Source organism: Hippocampus comes, unplaced genomic scaffold, assembly GCF_001891065.2.
Source record: "Hippocampus comes isolate QL1 unplaced genomic scaffold, H_comes_QL1_v1.1 scaffold14, whole genome shotgun sequence".
NCBI classification, from domain to species: domain Eukaryota; kingdom Metazoa; phylum Chordata; class Actinopteri; order Syngnathiformes; family Syngnathidae; genus Hippocampus; species Hippocampus comes.
Genome location: NW_017805839.1, coordinates 818963 through 841221, shown reverse-complemented (window position 1 = coordinate 841221; position 22259 = coordinate 818963). Strand labels below are relative to the sequence as shown.

The following is a 22259-nucleotide window of genomic DNA, read 5'->3' as shown; positions in this document are numbered from 1 at the left end:
TATATATATATATATATATATATATATATATATATATATATATTTTGGTTTTTACAGTGCATTGTGTTCTGCTTAGGGACTGTCGACTCATGTCAACAGTCTCCGCGCCTCGTCACTTTACAGCTTGCCGAATTTTCTCCATGACAAAACTCACAATGTGGACGAAATGTTCTGTACAGTATTTCTAAAAAGTGTGAGCTGTTTGGAAGAAAATGTTCATACTTTTTTTTTTTCTTTTCAATGCTTATGCTTGAAAAAAATGTTTCATCCTTGGTTTCACGCAATACAGTATTGTATACATAAGAATTGTAAAAAAATAAAGATGACGACACTGATTTCACTTATCACAGCTTCTTTTTGTAACGTAACCGCCGCGATAAACGAGGGATTACTGGATTTTAATTATTAAAATACCTGGTTAAACCTTGTATTGCTTATAGTCATAATACTGTCGCATATGCATACCCGAATTGTTACCTTGGATGAGAACAACCTTCAGTATGAAGGCCGACATTAGTTTTTATATTGCGCACATGTCCTAAATGTACTTCATATGTTGGGAATGTATGCATATATGTATGAATGGAAGAGGCAGGGATCTGGACAAACATTCCCGGTTGTCTCAGCTTCCTGAGGTATGTCCTGTGCAAACACAGCGGGTCCTGCTATAAGCTCCTTGCCAAGGTTGTAAGGCTCTTTTACTCTCTTGTTTTAATGGAATATCCCTTGCAAATATAATCGGCCCCAGTGTTTGCACGACAGGTTGAAGGGATAGCGCACACGCACGCACACACACACGGAAGTTGAATCGATGCTCCTTTGGTTGAGCTACAGTGAAATACTTTCACTGCTGAGCGGGTGGTGAAGAACCATGTGATCTGTCAAGAATACTTCTTTATCATGTCTGACATATTTAGCTAGGCTGATATAATTGCCGGGCAAGACTGAAATTGTAGCAGAGGCTGCGGGAGCCCACAGAACAACTCGGGGGAATCCAACTGTGGCTCCTTTTGGAGAGATAATGATGAGCTCCATGATTGTTTACAAGGGCCGGCGGAGAAGTGTTTGAGAAAGTCTGCTAGATGGAAGTTGTAATACCGTGGCGTCACCTCTTTGCACTGTTATTATATTGGGTTTAAAGCATGGGAGTTGGCTTAAGCACAATTATGGGGAGAGACTGGGGTTGTTCAAAAGGAAGTACAGAGGTCAGAGAATATCACGGAAAAGTACGGAGGAAAAAAAGGAAAAAAAAAGGCCCTTTTTCGGTGTTGTCAAACTCGACACGTTCACATGGGGCCGCATGCAATGCAGATGAGATAAGTGATGACCTTGCAAAGAAAAGACAAACAGCATTCTGGAAATAATGACATAAGGTTAATGTAGTCATGCTTTCAGGGACTGTTTTAGGTCTTCTCAAGCCTGAACAGCCCCGCATCCCATTGCGAGGGTTGTTAACAGACAGGAAAGGGTAACTTGAGCTGATCTTTTTATAGTTTTGTTAATAACACAGTCGACAGTAAAAAAAAAAAAAAAAAAACAGCCCAAAGCAGCACTTACTGCACAACCCGTGAGACCCAAGAAAGCGTACATCTGTTTATGGGTTTATCATGCCTGTGTATGTATTTCCCCATGCGTGTCTGCTTCTGTTTTTTGTGTATCTCACACCACAACGGACTCAATGCAGCGTATTGTCAATGTAATCGAGAATAAAAGTGACTCTGTTTGAGCGCTGCTCGTAAAATGAAGCAGCTTTCCAGAGCTGCACTAATGCTAATGCTAATGTCAATAAGATACAGAGTCATAAATAGTCACTGGTCTTTTTCTTTCAGATGTTGTCGTGAAAATTGTCGCTTTAGCTGCCTAATCATAAACCATGTAGTGTTTTTGGACTCCCTGTCCTTTGTCTATGACAGATATGTTCAATTTGCTCAGGAGCTCATATGGGGCGGCATTGCTCAGTGGTCGAGTGGTCGTTTCCCCAACCCGGAAGTTGGTGGCTTGATCCTCGGCCATTGCGACCACGTCAAAGTGTCCTTGAGCAAGATACTGAACTCTCAGTTGCTCCTGATGCTGCGTCATCAGTAGGTGAACAGTGTAAAGCGCTGAAAGTAAGTGACAAACCATATAATTGTGCCCCATGAAATTTACCTAGCAACAAGTGGTGTCACTTGATCAGGAAAACAAATCAGATGGATCATTGGTGTGCTCCAAACTTTAAGAGCTGCAACATCATTCTTGTCAAATGACACACAAGTGCATACCACTGAGTTGAAGACTGTTCAGATTTGTTTTTGATTTTGTATCTCTGCCGCAGCACTTTTACAATGTTTGCCCTGGATCTCTTTCCTGCATAAGAAAATACAAGAACGTTTCGGGGAATTTTGTTTTTCGGGAACTGTTTTTTTTTTTTTTTTTTTTGGTCAAGTTAAGCCAAGGAACACACTTGAGTTTAGTGTTTTCATTCAAAGAATACCAGCGCCTTTTGTTATTTCAGCAGAGCAACAGAAGAAAAAAACAGGCCACATAAGTCTGTGCAAAGGCACCGCCAGTGTCACAAGCAGCAACAAATGTTTATGTCCCAGCAGCGAAAAGCAAGTGAAATTGAGAGATGGTCATGTTTTATTAAGCCTGATAATACCGCCTAATCTGTGGTTCGGGTTACACACTGCTTTTGTGGGTAATTAGAGATCATGTCATTTGCCTGGCCTGCTGAAAAAGTGCACTCCACCCTAATCCCCCCCCTTCTCTCCGCCTTTTTCCCCCCCGCACCGCCCTTCTTCTTTCCCCTCACTCGTTTTGTCACTCGCGCACGGTCCTCACGCTTCCTGGTGAGCCGGCTTCCTGTCAACAAAGCACGTGCATGTACTTAAACAAAGATAATCCAGGTAGCTACTCATAAAGCGTCTGTATCCTGCCCGGTATACTCTGCGATGTTTCCTTGATCACAATTCTGTCGGGGGAAATCAACATTGGTGGCCGTTGTGGTGCGTGGAACTTGTTAGATGAATGATTTCAACCCCGCTGGCAAGTGCCCCGCGTTTATTATGACCTAAATAGTGGCTTTAGCTTTGGACTTTATGTAGACCTGAGCTCAGCATGCTGATTTTTGTTTTGAGCCCTAAACGCTGTCCATCATTTGAGCCAAATCCCCCAAACACACACACACACACACACACACACACACACACACACACACACACACACACACACACACACACACACACACACACATTATATACCTTTTGAAATGTAACCGTCTGATTGATCATAGCGCCCCCCCCCCTCCAAGTAATAAAGGAATCAGGGTGTCCATTACGAATGACACTTTGACTGAATTTCCGAGATTAAAAGTCAGAAAAAAAATCTATTAATCAATCAATGAATTGATTTTAAAAATCATTGGGTTTCGCGGAACTCCTGTTTTGAATCGCTGTCATATTCAGCGCACAAATGCTGCACGTTGGAGTTGCCGCGGCGTTCCTCATCGCCTGGCGTGCGGCAGGCCTGCGTGAGGCGCGAAGATTACGCTAACACAATTATTGATCTTTGTTCCTTGTATGACTGTTTAACTTTGTGTTGTTCCTTGCAAAGAACTTTATATTTTCTAATATGAATTTATCGTCTGTATTATTGATAACTGATCAATTGTAAAATATCATACCATTATTTTAACTCCATCCTCTGGTTCATTTGATTTCACTTGCAGGTGTTGTTTTGTTATTTGTCAAAAGACATAGATTTCATAGATGTGAAAGCATTGAATATCGTGTCATCAAAAAAATTAGATTGAAAAATCAAAATGTTCCAGAAATGATCACATAAGCCCATTAGACAAAACAAATCATAGGCTACGTTTGAAAGTGGGGCGGCGATCAGGGAAAACTGCATCATCTTGTGTGCATAATATTTGATGGCTTCTGGGTCAACCGAGCTAACTATGTTACACTTTTACCAGCTTTTATTCATGACATTCTTATCGCATCCACTCACTGTTAATACTGCACAGCACTAAACTTTATTAACCTCCTCGATTCCTCTACAGCCACTAGATGAGATCTCGTAAATTATTATTCTGTCAAACACAGAGCAGAGGGGGTAGGACATTATTACGCTGTCATATAGGAAACCGGCTTACGTATGGAAGCGCTGAGGATATTTGCATATTATTGTCATTATCCTGTTTCAGCGTGTCTCCAGTATTGACGTTTTCTCGTTCCTTGCCCTTTGCGAGGCGCTTTTGGTTGGTTCCGCATTTTCCTGTTTTTTTTACCTGCATTGTCGATTCTCCTCATTTGATTGGTTCACGTTTGGTGTATGCATAAATGTATATTTTACGAAATAAGCACCTGTATATTGCTTTAAATGACATGAAAACATATTTTCATGGAAGTTCGTACATAACTGTAATGTCCTAGGGAATATTGTTTTGGAACATTTTTGTTTTTTTCCGATGAAAGCCTCCGTTTAGATCCGCACCTCTTTTTGGACCGGTGCATGAGGTGCGATGGCTGCATGAGGAAGCTAAAAGAAAAACAATAATCCCATGTTGCCCAATTAGAGTGGTAAATTTGGAACCCAACTGGACCCTACATGCACACACGCAGACGTGCGCACGCACATGCGTGCGCACACAGGGAGCATATAGCTTCAAGGCATTTCATTTCCTCTCCTACTATGACAACATCACAATATAATAGGACACGGTGTCACATGACAGCAGCAACATGGAACAATGAAATCGCTCTCAGTGCCTCTCTGTCTTGAAGGGCAAACCAGGTAGTCGTTACATCAACCAGAATTGGTTCAAATACCCCCCCGCCCCCCCTAATAAAAAAATGTGCTTGGTATTCATGAAAGTAGGGCTGGACAATATGGTTGAAAAGTGGAACACGAGAGACTATTTCATCTGAGTTGATATCCATCTATATTGAATAATTTATCATTATTCTTTTTTACTCTTAAAAATAACGATCCGGTGGATCAAGGCTGAATCCGGGTCATTTTATTGCAAAATATATTTCAGGTTAAATAAGAGTCAAATCAAGAAGTTAATTTTAAGATCAAATAAACAGTTTTGGATGGATGGATAGATGTATGGGTGGATGGATAAAAAGCGTTTAAACATAGTCATACTTTGGTTTTTGACCATAATCCGTTCCAGAAGGCTGTTCTAAAACCGAAACCACGCTCTTTTTAAAAAAAAAATCTCATTGAACACGTCTGCTCACAACGGAACCCTACGGAAGGCGAGAGGAGTCAAGTGGCGCATTCAAGTGCGCTCAGTTTGGTCGAGAACCGATTTTCCGTCGTAATCCGAGGCATAAAAAAAATGGAAATTTTGGGTCGAAAACCGATTTGGTCGAGAACAGAGACGTTCGAAAACCGAGGTTTGACTGTAATGTGTTTAATAGGGCTGGGCGAATCACCATGTACATATTGAGCGCGGATGGTTGTTCATCTCATGCCCTGCGATTGGCTAGCAACCGGTTCAGGGTGTCCCCTGCCTACTGCCCAAAGACAGCTGCAATAGGCTCCAGCACCCCCCGCGACCCTTGTGAGAATAAGCGGATCAGAAAATGAATGAATGAATGACAATTTGACATTTCTGTACAGATTTTAGCGAGGATCATGGAAGTTGACACACATGATTTGCTTTTGCGGGCCACATGAAATGATGGGGCGGGCCGGATCTGGCCCCCGGGCCTCTAGTTTGACACCAGTGCTGTAGGGTTTATTTTTGTATGATAGTAGTGTTGTAGTGTGACGGTGGTGTGACAGGGTTTGACCAGAACAACCGTTTGTGGAACAAGGGAGCATAGCATTTCACACAGATATTTTTTCACCTCCGACCCATGTTTAGTTTGCTCAATTTCTTCGTATAGTCACCGCGTGCTCTTCCATGGCACACTTTCCAGATGAGCCTGTAATTAAGTCATTTCGCAGCCTTGAGAAGCACTCTGTCGTGTACTGAGCTGAGACCAATCTACCACTAATTGTCTCTAGTTTTTAATTTCTAATGGAATTAGGGCCGGAGGGAACGCAGCTTAATGAGATGCACTTACTGTGAACGCGTGCACTCTTTTATCTGTTTACTGTAACTGATTTGGCCCCGGTGGACGGGGAAACCAGAGTGAGTCGAGCAAGGTGTTCCATATTGATGTTTTCAACGCGTTTCTGTTTACTGCGCAAAGCACTCAAGAGGATGCCCGCACATCTCCCGACTGTAACTTTACGCACGGCGGGTGATAAATGCGCCATCAAACGCCTCATCGCTGCCTGCGTAGTGACACTGGATTTGGGTTAAGAGGAAATGGAGGCGTTGCCTCTCTTACAAATTGTGTGACAATGGGGGATCCTTTCCAAAGGCTTTTGGCCTTGGCATCAGAGTTAGTGCTCGGTAAGCGTGGTTGGAGCCTGGAACTGGGAAGGCTGTTTACATAGCCTTCGGAGTGTTTGTGTCTTGATTTAGAGTCCAGACATTTCAACATCCAAATAAATCGCCTTCGACTTGTAAACAGACGAGTAAACCTCGAACAGAGGAGATGCACCAGCTGTGCTTGTGTTTGAGTTTTATTTGGCGGTGTTAAGGTCGCGCATTTTTAAAATTTGTTATTTTAAAGTGAATGAGTCAAAGGTCATTGTGCACGTTTGTATGAAGTGGACATTTTGAGGTTCTGAGTAGACTTTTTACAACGCTTATTTCGAAAGAGGGCGGCCCGGTGGGCCAGCGGTTAGCGCGTCGACCTCACGGTGCAGAGGTACCAGGTCCAATTCCAGCTCCGGCCTCCCTGTGTGCAGTCAATCTTCCATAAAGTGATTTGGATTTTTCAGATTCCGCTGTTGTGAAAATATTGATGACTCATCTATCTTAGATCCGTGTCCTCCTTTAGATTTCTGTTAATGACATGATCACACACACACACACACACACACACACACACACACACACACACAAACACAAACAGTAAAGTGATTTACAAGCACCAAAAGTATAAAACAAAAATCTGCCCGAAGACAAATGACGGTATGAATCTTTCAAACACTTTAGTGACTTCACTGTAATTTTTCTACCTTATCGCTTCTGAGTGCAGTTTGCTTTTGCGACTGGCTCAAGGCCCTTCCTCTTATTGTTTCAATATGTCAGAGCATTGTTTGAATGAGGTCACCCATTACCGATCTGGCCCCGGGCCAGCTTGACTTCAGCTGATTTAATTGAATCTCCAACATGAGTCAAACTCAAACAAGCAGAGACTGCCTTGCCATGACAGTCTCATTACTCCACATTAAGAACTCATTTCACAATGCATTGTGACTCTGGCCATGACAAATGGTGAAAGGAGATGAAATCAAATAAGTGAGTACATTTTGCAAGACTTCTCTTGGAATTTGTAAGATGAAAATCCCCAAGTACTGCTATATGCGTATTATTGAAAAGCCAAAAAGTTACCCCCCCCCCTCCATATATGAACGAATGTGAATGCCTTTTGGGTTTAAGTGTTCCCAATGTTTGCCATTTACAGTAATAGAATCACAGCCGCTGCCATTTTGCTCCTAAAATGGATTTTTTTTTTTTTTTTTTTTTTTTGTCAAAACGTTCTCATTTCAACCCACCTTGTCACTCAAGCTCGAGACAGTGGTGAGAGAATATTTGAATGGAACCTTTCAGCGCACATTTTCACTGTGAGTGCACCAAATAATGACGCCTTTATCACATCTGCCACGCGACAAACAAAAGAGGCCTTTGGTGTCGTGCGCGGCAAGATGTAATATCGGGCGCCGTAATGGTATACATTATGCATGTAACAATTCATCGCATCTTTAACAACATTTGAGCATTGCGTCAGCTGCAACCTCAACTAAAATTTCTCAATTAAGTCTGCATTCTTTCAGAGCCATTTGCAGCTCGGCCACAGCCCACGGGGCTGGGGGGGACAAAATGTATGGCGGGATCAGCATGCCAGCAACACAATAGGGAAGGAAATGTTGAGACTGCGAGGGCTGCACAGTAGAGATATGGCAGTGTTTGCTTAGGGCTAGGTATCGGGCACAAAAAACAAACATGGCTGCCCTTAATGAGCCTGTTTGCCTGCCAAAGGTAAAGACAGCTGTTGTCTCCAGCCACAAAGGAACAGGCCTCAGTGCCCATAGTAACACCACCATGTGTACTCAAGAAGGAAATTATTAAGTCCTCTTGATGGAAATAATAGTGAGTCATATGTAAATTGTGTACAGTCAGTGGTGTTTTATTGGAAATGAATCGTGGTAAGCAAATAGTGGTGCACCTGGAAAATTCGAACATACCCTGGCGTGGCGTCATCCGTTTGAAATTAAAAATGATCTTCCAATGGCAACGTTTTTAATTGCACTGACATCACAAATTATTCAGGATTTATTATGAAACGTTACAACTGGAATAGTGATTACAGAAAAAAAAAAACATCCGTTTGCATTCCTTCCTCTGATTACGGTTGTGTGGTGGGCAGCACATTGCGGTCGTGGTAAAAACGTCTTCCTCGCGAGAGTTGGGAGGTCGCGGGTTCAAATCTCTCTCCCACGTTTGCGTGGCGACAAGTCTGGCTTGGACCCCGCCTCTCGCCCAAAGTCATCTGGGATATCGGCTGCAGTTTACCTGCAACCCTGAAGAGGACAAAGTGTGAAAGAAATTGTTACCAAAACTGACATATTCTAGGTCAGGGGTTCTTGACCTTATTAAAAGTACCAAACCCAACCAGTTCAGTACATCCACCGAACCCTTCATTAGTGAAAAATAAAAATTTGATTTTTTTTTTTTTTTAAATTCAAGACATAAAAGCTGAAAAAAGCAAATAAATGATTTTCTTGTATTCCCAATCTCCATTCACTTTCAAGAAGTGTTCCCTCAGTTTTGCCGGCGTGAGACGAGAGTTGCTCAACTTGGCAGGACAAATCATGCAGATAGGACGCTGAGTCTCATCACGTTCCGTGATGCTTGTGAATCCACCTTGTACATATTCGTCTGACCACTTTCTCCTTTTGCTTGACATAGTTAACATGTGTCAAAACATTTTTTTTTTAATCACGTGACGTACTATCGCGACAGTCATACGGTGACTACTGAGCGAACTAAATTTCCCACAGCACTGATTGATCAAGCAATGTCATGTGATCATCTGTAGCCAGTGATGGCCAAGTGGGCGTGTCATAACTAATTGGCATGTTGAGTCGGCTGTGTCGTAAACTCCATGGCAGAAGCTCCGTCGAACCCCTGAGACCGACTCACCGAACCCCAAGGGTTCGATCAAACCCAGGTTAAGAACCACTGTTCTAGATATAATTATTATACCTTAATTTAGGGGTAAGCACGCCGGGCGCACAGTGCAGAGGTAGCCGGTTTGATTACAGCTCCGGCCTTCCTGTGTGAACTTTGCATGTTCTCCCCATGCCGACGTGCGTTTCCTCCGGGTACCCCGGTTTCCTCCCACATTCCAAAAAACATGCATGACAGGTTAATGGAGCACTCGAAATTGTCCCGAGGTGTGAGTATGAGCGCAGATGGTTGTTCGTTTGTGTGCCCTGCTATTGGCTGGCAACCAGTTTAGGTTGTCCCCCGCGTACTGCCTGAAGACGGCTGGGATCGGCTCCAGCACACCCGTGACCCTTGTGAGGATAAGCGGATTAGAAAATGGATGGATGAATGTGAATTTATTACAGGTACATTAAATACTGCTCTGTATTAAATAGAAAATACATGTCGGAAAGAGTATTGTGCCTTCTGCAGGATATACCGTATTTTTCGGATTATACGTCGCACCAGCCAAAAAATGCATGCAAGGAAAAAACATATATGAGTCGCACTGGAGTATAAGTCGCATTTTTGGGGGAAATTTATTTGATAAAATCCAACACCAAAAACATGCATGTTTTATAAAATAAAAATAAAATAGAGAACAGGCTGAATAAGTGCACGGTATACTAACGTTACATGACTGACATGCCTGCTAATGTCAGTAACGACGGAACATATTAAGAGTTATTCAGATAACTCTAGCATAAATAACATGCTCACAAGTTTACCAAACTATCAGTTTCACTCCAAATCACTAAATCCAATGAAATCTTCATCCTCGGTGTCGCTTTTAAACAACTCCCCCAACTCGGGAGGTAGATGATGCGCTGCTTCCTCTTTTACGTCGCTTACGTCAGACTCATTGTCGATTTATCAACACAGGCTGAGAGTACCCTCTTGTGGTTTAATGTGAAAATAACATGTGAAATGACATAATCATGTGTTAATAATTTCACACATAAGTCGCTCCAGAGTATAAGTCGCACCCCGGCCAAACTATGAAAAAAACTGCGACTTATAGTCCGGAAAATACGGTATGTAAAATGTGCAGCATACCTTTACCTTGGGCTTACTGTTCAATGACCGTCTTTGTTTTCCACCGTAAAAAGCGATATTGCGTGAGGGATGTGAAATAGTAAATGCGTGTAAAGAACTTGGTTTTCTCTGTTTGATAAAGCAGAACACTCATCATTGAACTGTTTGGAGAGGCCTTACCTACTTTGCTTTTTAGCATCTGTCCTTTGGGAGCGCATAATCGCTCTAAAAACCTCTTCTCGTAAAAGTGTCTCCTCATAAGGACACTAATGCACGTGGATTTAGGCAAAGTGGTGGCCACAGTGAGAAAATTAGTATATTTCTAGCTGCACTCGTCAGACTCAATCCGCGCACATTGCGAGCTGCACTTCGCGCTCGTTCCGGCTAAAAGTCGCATTAAGGCTGAGATGCATTTGTCACAAGAGAAGTTTGTAAGAAAGCTCGCGCGTTAATGTCCCCTACTCCGTCAACAGCATTCGCGTGGCCTCGATTGAAACAACACCAGAATCCCCCTCCACTCTGCCCCCCGCCCCCCAACCACCACTTTCCTGACTTTGTTTACAGTACAGTCTGAGCTATTGGATGACCGCATTTCACGATGGTTGCTCTCGTTTCTAATGGAGTGAGGGCTGACATTAACACATTTCACGATGTAGCCAAATGTTCAAATTCAAACGCGAGCAAGTGTCCATTAAGTGTTGCTGACAAAAAAAAAAAAGGATAGATTGCTCCATTTTCATGATGAGGACACCAAAGGCACTTACTAGTATTATGTTGTAGTTCTTGCGTTGGATCCGTTTCGATTGTGCAGGTGCGCCTCACGTTATTACCGATGAGCATATCCCGCATACAAAATAAAATGCAAATCGCGATGCATTCAAAAATGTCTTGACAGCAAGTAAATACTTTCCAACTTCAGTCGGCGGCAAAATGTAAGCGAAAAAGAAGCTGCCAAACCATTTCAAGTTAAAACGACAATAACAACTCCAACCTCTTATTAACAGTGTAGCAAACTAAAGTCAACAAAAAGTCAACACTTACTTGACATTCCTCTTCTCTTTCCTGGGTTGAATGGCAGTTGCACTCTGCATTTGACTGCTTGCTGCCAGAGTGAAAATAAGGAAGCAAAAAGCAATCCAATGCGATTACAAATGATGACTTTGATATGATAATGTATCCTTGTATTGTTTTTGGGCACTTTGGAGGCTCCAGTCCATTATCTGATTTTTTTTTTTTTTTTCTTTTAACCGGCTCTTGTCTGGTTTGCTTGCACGTTGGATGAACTACTCCTCCACGTTCTCTGCTCCTTGGTTTTAAAGACGGTAAACTTCGTGCATGTTTCAGGGTGAAGAGTGCAGCAGTCAGAGATTACAATTGAATAGCCCGTGCTGGTTGTTGATTGAGAATAAAAAGCCAATTATCATAATAGGATATGGGACATAATGACAGAATTAAATGAGTGTGACAGACGCACAATAGGCCTGCTCTGTCATCGCTTTAGCCCAGCTCGCCTATTAGAATTAATCTGGTTTGATTAAAAATGCAAATGGCCCAGAGTCGCGAACAGAGTTTACATGTTTTTATAACATTCCGCTGATTTAATTACATGAAAAATGAGTTAAGGAGATGCGCAACTGAGGCTTTCCTTTATTCAATTATTTACTTTTTGTCATCACCCTCCAGACACTGCTACGGAGAAATATGCATTTTCTCATGGCCGCAAGAGAAAGTAATGAGCTTCGTGCTTCTCTCTTTTATTGACAAGTTGATTGTTTGCTTCATCGAACCAAAATGATTTTTTTTTTTTTGGTTACCACACAAGGTTTTTTTATCAAGGTTTTGAGTACTACCGTCTGTATTGTTTGGGCTGAGCGCTTTGCAAAAAGACAAATCCCTTGCGTAATAGAAGAATACATAACATAATAATAATGGCTCTGATTTCTGAATGCCATAAATGATGCCAGTTGTATTTTATGCAACCGACACCATTATGAAAGAGTCTATCCGGGTCATGTGGGCGTTAGGTAACTTCCCAACTGTATCAACGTGCATTTAAAGTGACTGCGAGAGCTTTACTGAGTCAGTTGATTTCCATGTTGTGTGTTGGTACTTCGGACAATGTGATTTCAAGACACGATGTTATGCACGGACCCAAAAGTTAGTCATCGAACTCATTAACCGGTGCGGCCTCATTGTCGATTTGTTGTAACTTTCACAAAACAGACGGAGACCCTTGGAGTGAAAAAAATTAAGTTGTATATTTATAATTACTGTGGAGAGATTTTTTACTTTTTAGCAAAGTGTGAATACGTTCTATTCTCATCAATATCAAGGATAATAATCACACTAGAAGAATGAAGTCAGAAATATGGGTGGAAATATGTAATATTATGAGACATAATAGATAAAATATGGCAGGTCGTGAGAACGAGAGAGATCGGAGAAAACCCACGCAGGCACGGGGAGGACATGCAAACCCCACACAGGAAGGCCGGAGCTGGAATCGAACCCTGCACTGGGAGGTCGAAGCGCTAAACTGGACCACTGGGCCGCCATATATATTTTTTTCCGTGCCACGTAATAAAACGTGGGTATCGATTTTAGTTGGATATCTGATATTTCTACATGATGCGGTGTGAAAATTGTCATCGGTAATGCGCTTTATGCCCTCGGGACCGCAACTCGAAATGAGCTCTCAAGCTGTCGTCTGTTTAGAGAATCTGTACCCTGGAGTTTCGTCTTTCCACGCGTGGCGTCTGACAAATAAATAAACGGAACTGAACTGACGCCATCATACGCCGATAGACGTAGGCCGCAAATATTCAGTACGAGACTAATGAGGAGACAGGAAGTAGCGGTGACTTATGTTTTTGCGATGCGTCATTATTTGCTATCAAACATCTCTGCTAAAACAGCACTTTACAGATGAAAAATAGAATGAATTGACTCGGGTCGACTGACATGCCGCTCTGCCTACTTTCATACTTTACGCTGAGCTCGGAGAAAGGATTCCGCCTACACGCATGCACAAACACACAAAGTCCCATTGCTTGCATTCTGTTCTGACAGTACACTGGATTGTTTGAGTGAGAACCATCAGTTCCTGTCCTCTGCGTTTTCATCGTCAATCGGGACTCTGTGCAACACTGACCTTGTTAAAAGTACAGATTGGTACAATTGCTGTCTTTCGGTTTGTTTTTTTTGCGTCATCCTCCCGCCTTTGGCGGGCAAACTGCCGATGTTTGATAACTCATCGATTAAAAGCGTGTTTTGTTGTTTCTGTGTTATCTGTGCTCGGATGACATTTTAACTTGGAAAGGAAACGCTGCTGAAAGCACTTGAAAAAGTTGATCTGTTTTAACAGATGTTTTTTTTCACACGTGCATCGGCAGCATTTGCCACCGCCTCCGCCACCTTTTATCAGCTTTACCACATGTAACATAGAGATGGCAGTGACAGGCTACAAGGCTATTGAAATGACGGTCCTGAAAACGTGTACTCACCCCCACTGACCCATTTTTAATATGCTTATATTTATATTTTACATTTATATTTATCTGTATACTTTGTCTCTTCTACTTTCTCCCTTTCATAATTTTTCTGCTGTAAATTGGGGATTTCTCCATTGTGACACAAATAAAGGTTTTCTTATCTTATCTTACAAATGAATTTTAGCCGTGTTGCTAAAATACTTTTTTTTTTTTTTTTTTACATCATCCAAAAACACCCCACAAAAAAACCCCACACACACATTTTGTGTCGCCAAGGACAGGATCAATTCTAACTCGGTATCCAAACATCAGCTGGATGTGTTGAAATGGAAAGTCTGTTATCGATCTATGTACATTAGCGCTCCACGGTAACATAAGCAAGGAGCGGCGGACCAAAAAAAAAAAAAAAAGGCACTCTCTGTGTCACACTGGCGGCAAGCTGTTGCAAAAAGATGACGCCGAACTTCAAGCAGGCTTGTGGCATGTCATTGTTTATCGTTTCAAATCTCAACGTATATTTGTCTTTTGGGGGAAGAATTTTATCCACTTCTGAACATCTGGAATGAATTTTGGCCGGTTAAGACTACAAAAGCCCAATTCGCCGTTTGCCCTCCAGTGAGACCATATATGAAGGACCCATATTTCAGACATGTGAACACTTGTAATTCTATTAACTATCAAGCATCTATTTGATAAATGCTTCCATAGGAGATCGTGGTGAGGTCACATCTGTTGACCGAAAGGAGCTCGCCTTGGAGGATTTTGCTCGGCAAATGCTCCGATTGGCTGCAAGTGATGTATTGATGCACAGTTTCAAGAGATGCACCGTCTCTCCTCTCCAGGATCGGCCAATATTCACGATATTAGATTGGCTTTACTATAGCGCTGCAAAAAAAGTTGTTCCAGTTCAAATCCAAAGGTTTGCAAATAAAGTAGCAGCTGACTTAACATTATGGTTATGACAAGAGTCACTCCATACATCCTTGTGCAAGATGTGTCATTAATCTTGTGCAGAACTGCGAGGACATAGAAATTCATCTACTGCGACAGAGTTTTAGACATATTGACATGAACAACAACTTTATACAAGCAGACATCTGCTTCAGTTAGTCACTATATAAGTGTAAAGCTGGTATTTGAAACTGCTTGAGAAAAAGCATTCAAAACGCATCTTTTAGCCCGGGGGCGGTTTAAGAGCTACAAAAATCTGAAATTAAATGCAAGCAAAGTCACTCTGATGGAGCTCCGGCAGTGCAGCTGTAGATTAGAGGTGAAGTTATTCATTTAGCGTATTTTCCACAATAAAAGGTGCACTGGATTATGAGGCGCACCTTCAATGAATGGCCTATTTTGTAATTTCTTTCATATATTGGACGCACCGCATTATAAGATGCAATCTACAATGGATTCACTAGATGGAGCTCCGCTCAAGGAAATACCAACAGAACGATCAGATGTCAGTAAAACGTATTTAATAAAGCAGCGACACAGTTCACCAGTTATAACATTGAATCGTTAACGTTGAACTCTGTTGCCGCTGCTCTATTTCCGTGTTCGACTGCGAAACCGAACGTTTGAACTCTGCGTTGTCAGCATGTCTCCAGCAAGGAGCCATTTTGGGGTTGACATATTACCGTAATGACCATACACAAGACACATCGGATTTTAAGGCTCACTGTGAGCTTTTAAGAAAATGGAAGGCTTTTAGGTGCGGAAAATACGATACATTTTCTTAGGATGCCCCCACTCCTAACTGGATTGTGTTACGGGGGTTTCGAAAGCATACGAGTACGTACAGTACATCCCGCTCGGATATTTGCAAGCGCAACTCATAGTTTCCCTCCGGGGGCAAAACAACATTGCGCTCTAACCAAACGTGCACATTTTGAGGCAGTAGGGAAAAAAAAAATATCTGTGTTAAGACGGGTCACAAGGTACCTTGTAACATCCATTCCTGGAGGAGGTGAAATGCAGTTCAGGTTGGAGGAGAGATACATTGGGATGAACAGAACGTGTGTATCCGTCCTTTTACAAACGTGTGTGTCTTGAGTATGATCGTAGCTGAACTGCAGCCTATTCCAGCCGACCCAGACTGGTCGCTGGCCAATCCCTTGGGGTTTAGCATATGATGATATGGATTAGCATACTGTAGGTTAAGCAGCTAAAAGTTTTTGGGGTTTTTTTTTGTTTTTGTTATTTTGCTTTGTCTTGAAAAACAGAACATTATGACGCGGTTTAGACAAGCTGCAACCACATCTGAGAGTGTCAGTTAGACCTTTTTGGTAACTGCACTGCTTAACTGTACCTCGGCAATGACGGCAGGAAATGAGGTGAAGACAAGGAAAACCATCATGTGCCACACGACAGGGGCAAAATCAGGCCACTCGGAACGCGTGGGGGAGGAGCCGTGACCACAAAAGAACATTTTTGCTGTAGGGACTTTTTTTTTTCTCCATTTTTTTTTTCTTAACTGTGTTATGAACGTGACTGACTAGTCGGTGGTCAAAATAATTAACCTGACTGAGCTCCACCGCATGTAACGGGTCGGTACATTTGACATTTTAGTTGATGGCTGTTTTTGTGGAGACCCGACAATGCCACGAGATGCTAAGCGCGACGTGCCATGTGAAATTGAACCAGTTTGACGCTCCGATGGTAAAATATAGAGGTTGGATCATTGTTTGGCATTTTTCTGGTCACATTTTGTGTTTTCAGCACTCTGTTGCGCTTCCTGAACATTTTCTATCCTATCTGACAGAGATTATTGTCCAGCTCTTAGAAAGTACGTACGTATGAATAAAGCTAACATTATATGACTAAGTGAGTACTTTAAAAGACATTAAAAAAACGAAAGGAGTAAGAATGTTTTCACCAATAAGACAATGTTATTTGACAATTATACATAATTTAATAGATTGTTATAAGATTATAAGAAAACTCACAATGGAGAAAATCCCAATTTACAACAGCAAAGTTAGGAAAGGAAGAAAGTAGATTCCACAAGTGTTTGCGTTTTCTTGTGAACTATGCACATTTTAAATGCATTTTAGAAATTATGTAAAATAGATTAGTGATCAGTGACTGACCACGTAGATGGGCGTCGTAAGCTTAATGGAGGTTATGTGCTGCAGCTGCAAATATGCCTGAATGATATTGTTTCTGGCTCAGCAGATTATAGTTCAGAGGAAAGAGATGCCAGATTGCATGATATCAGAAAAAAAAGTTACACGATTCTAGTTGGTAAAGTTGTGAACTAAGCAACGCTGCGTATGAGGAGGCATATTTGGAATAGTCAGCATTGGAGAAACGCTCACATAGTGGGCCACATACGGCCGCGGTAGATCTCAAGTGGGCCGGACCATTAGAATTATACCATATTCTGCTATAAATAACCCAATTTAGAAACGAAGGAGAGTGCTATTAAATGTGTAAAGAATAAAGTAATTCACATGTCCTTGATAGCGTCTGCTGTGTTGGGTCTGTCTCAGTGACAGACTGAGGCCGCTGCTGTTGTCTTCTTCTGTGATCAAAACAATGTTGTCTCCGACTCTGATCAAAACAGTGTGTCCCCTAGCGGATACTCCATGAATCGCACCTTATTAAAAATATTCATTCCGTGTCTTTTATGCATTTTTTCACTTTTAAATGATCCGGAACTGGCCCCCAAGGAAGTTCGACCAGGCCCGCGGGCCATATGTTTGACACCCCTGGTGTATACGGTTTCAAAATGATGCCCATTATGACTTTTTTGACAATTGTACGCTTCCCCTCATGCTCGCACACAAAATGGCGTTTAGAAAGGCATGCGCAGATGAGTTTGCTGTTGAAGCAGTTGACTAGCCGATGTACTCAAGTTGGCATGTTAGACACCGTTTTTTTTTTTCAGACCGATACCAGTATCAACTCTTTAATGCTCAGCAACACCAAGTAACCTATACGACTTTTACTTTTGAGACCTAAAGTTCAATTCAACCAATGACAAATCGCTTGAAACAAGGACCGATCATTTATTCTGACAAACGGCAGAACAATCAATCAAGTAATACCGAATTTAATTTCAAAATAAAATGCGAACAAGTCACTTTGATTTAGAAGGATTCCTTTGTGATGAATGAGCAAAATTGCATCATAAAACTGACAACTCCCTGAGTTTTTGTCTTTGTTCCAAATAAACTGAAGTGCAAAATAATGCAGGTTGAACTGTTCACTGCTACCATCAGCGCATCGAACTCACGGTGCAGAGGTACCGGGTTCGATTCCATCTCAGGCCTTCCTGTGTGGCGCTTGCATGTTCTCCCTCCGTGGGTTTTCTCCGGGTACTCTGGTTTCCTCCCACATTCCAAAAACATGCATGGCAGGCTGATTGAACACTCCAAATTGTCCCTCGGTGTGAATGTGAGCGTGAATGGTCGTTTGTCTCTGTGTTCCCTGCGATTGGCTGGCAACCGGTTCAGGGTGTCCCCCGTCTACTGCCCGAAGACAGCTGGGATAGGCTCCAGCACACCCCGCGACCCTTGTGAGGATAAAACGGATCGGAAAATGGATGGATGGATTAAAGATAAAACAAAACAATACAAACATCAAGAGGAAAAATGTTGCAAAATAAAGGTGCATACAAATAAGGAAGCAACAGGCAAGTATAGCACTCTAAACACAGGAAAATCACATTTGGGAACCACATTTTAATCATGACAAAATTTTCTTCAGACTCTTATGGCTGTTGTCCACTAGAAAGCGTGTTGAATCTACTCGATTTTATTTTGTTATGTGGTTATATGAAATCAAATCATCTTGATCCAGATACGTTTTTTTTTTAAATAGACTACACAGCTACTCAAAAATGTGTCTAAATCCAGATGGTTCTATTGTGTGTGCAGCCACTTGACAAAATACAATGGAGTAAATCCAACAAACCATTTTTTTTTTCCAATGTAGAAGTGCGAAAACACTTGAGTGGAGAACGCGTGTGTCTGAACGATGTCCTTCTGTTGGTCGTCGGTTCCGTTTATCTCGAAGATCACGTCTGAGTGGTCAAGCCGGAAAACCCACCGGGCCCTAGAGGAATCGATTACCACATGCCCTCGGGCCCGCCCCTCGTCTACATATCTGCCCATTCATCGAGGACGCTCATTAAAGGCTAATTACCCCTAATTAGTGTATCATGTCGCTTTAATAAAGCCCTCGAAGGCTGGTGGAGTCAGAGGGGCTATCCTTAATTCAGATTGATGCTCTGAGATTAGCGGCGGGGAGAGATTGCATACAGATTATCAAAATATTAGCACCTTCTGCTAGCGCTGCAGGCTGCTGTTTTGTTCGTATTTCAGCCTTTTTGTTTTTTTTTCTTTCTTTCTTTTTTCCTTCTCGTGAGCAAGACACCTGGCTCCAGAGGGCAAGTGCATGTTTCTGTATCAGAGCAGGCTAATAGGCGCAATGGTGACGAAGCTGGGTGTGCGCGTCTAAGTGTGTGTGTGTCAGTGTGTGTGTGTTCGCTCCCTGGCGGCATGGTGAGTGTTTAATCTGGCCCGGTGGTGTGCCGTTGGCCCGGCTAATCACAGTGTGTCTGCAGGAGTGCGCCGAGCCAGGGGAGCACGCCGTCGCTAACAGCGCCTGACAGACTCATTAAAGAGGCCTGGCACTGAGTTTGCAACGCACACGCTCGCACACACACACACACACACACACACATTGGAAAGGTTCTGATATTTGGAGAAATCCCCACGCTTGTTTTTGACACGCCTGCGTGCGCGTGCGCACACACACACACACACACACACACACACAAAAACCTTTACTGTACAATGCAGGCGGCCTCATGCTCATTCAAGAACGCGCGCGCACACACGTACACACACGCACACACTTAGTGTTCCGCGTGTGAGAACAAGGCAGGCGGTGACCCCGCACAGTCGCAGCCCAAACACAGACAAGAGCCGGGAGCATCTGGGAAAAGCTGGGTGGAGGATGGAGGTGGCGTGGAGGGTGGGAAAAAATGATCAGCGCAAGGGAGAGAGAGGACTTCCACACATCACGTTCCTTTTCGAAGATCTGTCGAGGGAAGCACGTTGCTCATTTAGAGTTCAGTTATCACCCGTCCAAACTGTAAAAGATGTCAACTGCAGGCGCTTAACTAAAAAATATGACCTTTTTTTTTTTTTTTCATAGCTTTAGATGACATGACATTTTGTAAAGTTTGCAACAGTGCTCAAGACTTTCCTGCAGCAAGGTTAATTGCCACTCAGCGGCTTGACAGAGTCAAGTGGAAAGAATATGTTGGGCTGAATAGCAGGTGAATGCAAAGCAGGTCAGCGGGTAGTCCAGTGCGGGCTTGCCAGATGTTCTGTGTCAATGCTGGGCCACAAATAAATGCGATCGCAACAATACAGAACAGGGACTGAGGATGGAAACAAACACAGCAGAAATTGTTTACGTCATGCAACTGTCATTTTTAACGGACATTTTTTTTGTCATAATATTTGGATCTGAAATATGTGGTCTATAATTACACCATGACTTAACAACAGATGGCGGAGGGGCTGAAATTTATGTTTGGCAATTTGGCATTTGCCCCATACGCAAATCTGCTCATGAATTGACTAAATCTGCGTGAGTTGGTGAGGTGCCACATCCATGAATGAAAAAATCCAAGTGATCTTTCTACTGTCTTTATTCGTGCTCACTTGCCCTTCCTAGTTTGTTGTCGCTTTTTTTTTTTTCTGACACAAAGATCAACAAGTTTCTCTGCCGCCAGCACCATGGCAATATTGTTGATATTTGTGCCACTGAAGAGGAGGGCAGGTGAGTGGTATCTCATTTGCATAAGACAGGGCCCCCCCCTCCGTACTGGCTCATTTCAGAAAGGCCACAATGAGGGTGAAACAACATTTGATCATTGGATGATTTGGACGAAAGACATGCTATTTAGACACTTGGGAATTGTTTTAAATTGTGAAAAAAAATGCAGAATATGTCTCGTCCAAGTGTCACACAAGTCAAAATGTAACACACACATTAACAGTCTACCTTTTCACCTGAAGTGACGCATGAGCATATGGCAGCCAACTAACTCGCAGTTAGCGTGAAGAACTGAAATAACCGTGTTCATGTTCACTCGGTGCTCCTTGCTAGCAGACAGCTGGCCTCAATACGCACACCTGTCAGAGAAGCTTCTAATCAAAGCTCTTTGTTCACAAATACCAACTGAGAGTCCCATCAGGCTAAGGGCAATGGAAAAAAAACAGGAAGCAAATAAGATACAAATCATAAAATGAGCTGTAAACATCGCTCAACAGTTCTGACACTTCCTCTCCGTCATCCACGCGACGATTGATGATGTCCAACTATTACGACACTCGAGCACTTGCTAGCGCTGGACAAAAGTCTTCTCTGCTAACTTCATTCTAACTGCCAGGGGATCGTCACACTTTCACCAAAAATGTGGCAAAAAGACACACGGAAACACACAGCGAGCTAATCCCGTGCTGCTGGATGAAATCATTTGGTGCGCTGACTGCTTGTGTAATTTTTTTTCTGTCGTCATACGTGATGGAAGTTGGAGCCTAATTCTGGTTGAGTTTGCTCCAAATTGTCTTCATAAAGAACACACTCAGTCACTTGGCTTGCTGTGCCGGTCCTCATTTTTAATTGAATGACATAACTACGGCAAGACAATGCAAAACCGTATTTTGATTTTTCTCTCACAACAGTCTCACATCTTTCACTGGTTTTTTTTTTTTTCTCGATCATGCAGAGCGAATGATCCGCACGCCTTTTTATGCCAGAATGTTTTTGGGGTTTTTTTCCTGTGCACCAGGGCAGTTTGATCTGCTCCTTCTGTGGTTACTTATATTGCGATGGATATTTATTGGAAATGCAATCAGACCGAACAAGGTTTGACAGGAGACAGACAGAGGAAGAAAAAAAAACCCACATCAGAGAACAATAGCAGTATAAAACATGATGTGGATACTGTAACGTTCCAGAGGAGTTGGGTCCTCTCTGTATTGTGCGGACTGGGACTGTAGCGCTTAACCCTGCAACGAAGGGAGTAAACAAGTCGGAAATAGGACATGACCGGACAGGGGCAGTGCGACTGGTGTGTTGTACCTTTTTCTCTCACCCCTCCAAGGACAATACCTGCTTTGCTCTTTGCTCTCAAGCATTCGACGTGCCCCCCCCACCACCACCAACCCTCCCACCCCCAACCCACAACTCCCCTCCCTTGCCTTCTCTCTCACTCCTTTCCAGTATGGTGCTGTGACATTGAGGGAATGTGATGTGATATATTGTAGTGAATAATGTATTCAGCCAGGATTGTTCAGTGCGCATAGAGCAGATGGCAGCAGGTTGATCTCGACGTGTGTGTGTGTGTGTGCGTGTGTGTGTGTGTGTGTGTGTGTGTGTGTGTGTGC

At 42.7% G+C, this 22259-nt stretch overlaps 1 protein-coding gene and 1 long non-coding RNA gene across 4 annotated transcripts in view; one reads left to right on the top strand and one right to left on the bottom strand.

The window, feature by feature from the left end:
- LOC109526580 (TOX high mobility group box family member 2-like) overlaps positions 1–22259 on the top strand; it is a 134737-nt gene that overhangs the window by 50291 nt on the left and 62187 nt on the right. The gene's annotated exons all lie outside the window — the stretch shown is intronic.
- On the bottom strand, positions 8219–12161 carry LOC109526606 (uncharacterized). The gene is made up of 2 exons (XR_002170376.1): positions 11402–12161; positions 8219–8637 (listed from the first exon to the last, which is right to left on the bottom strand). It is a non-coding gene; the product is annotated as an uncharacterized LOC109526606 (long non-coding RNA).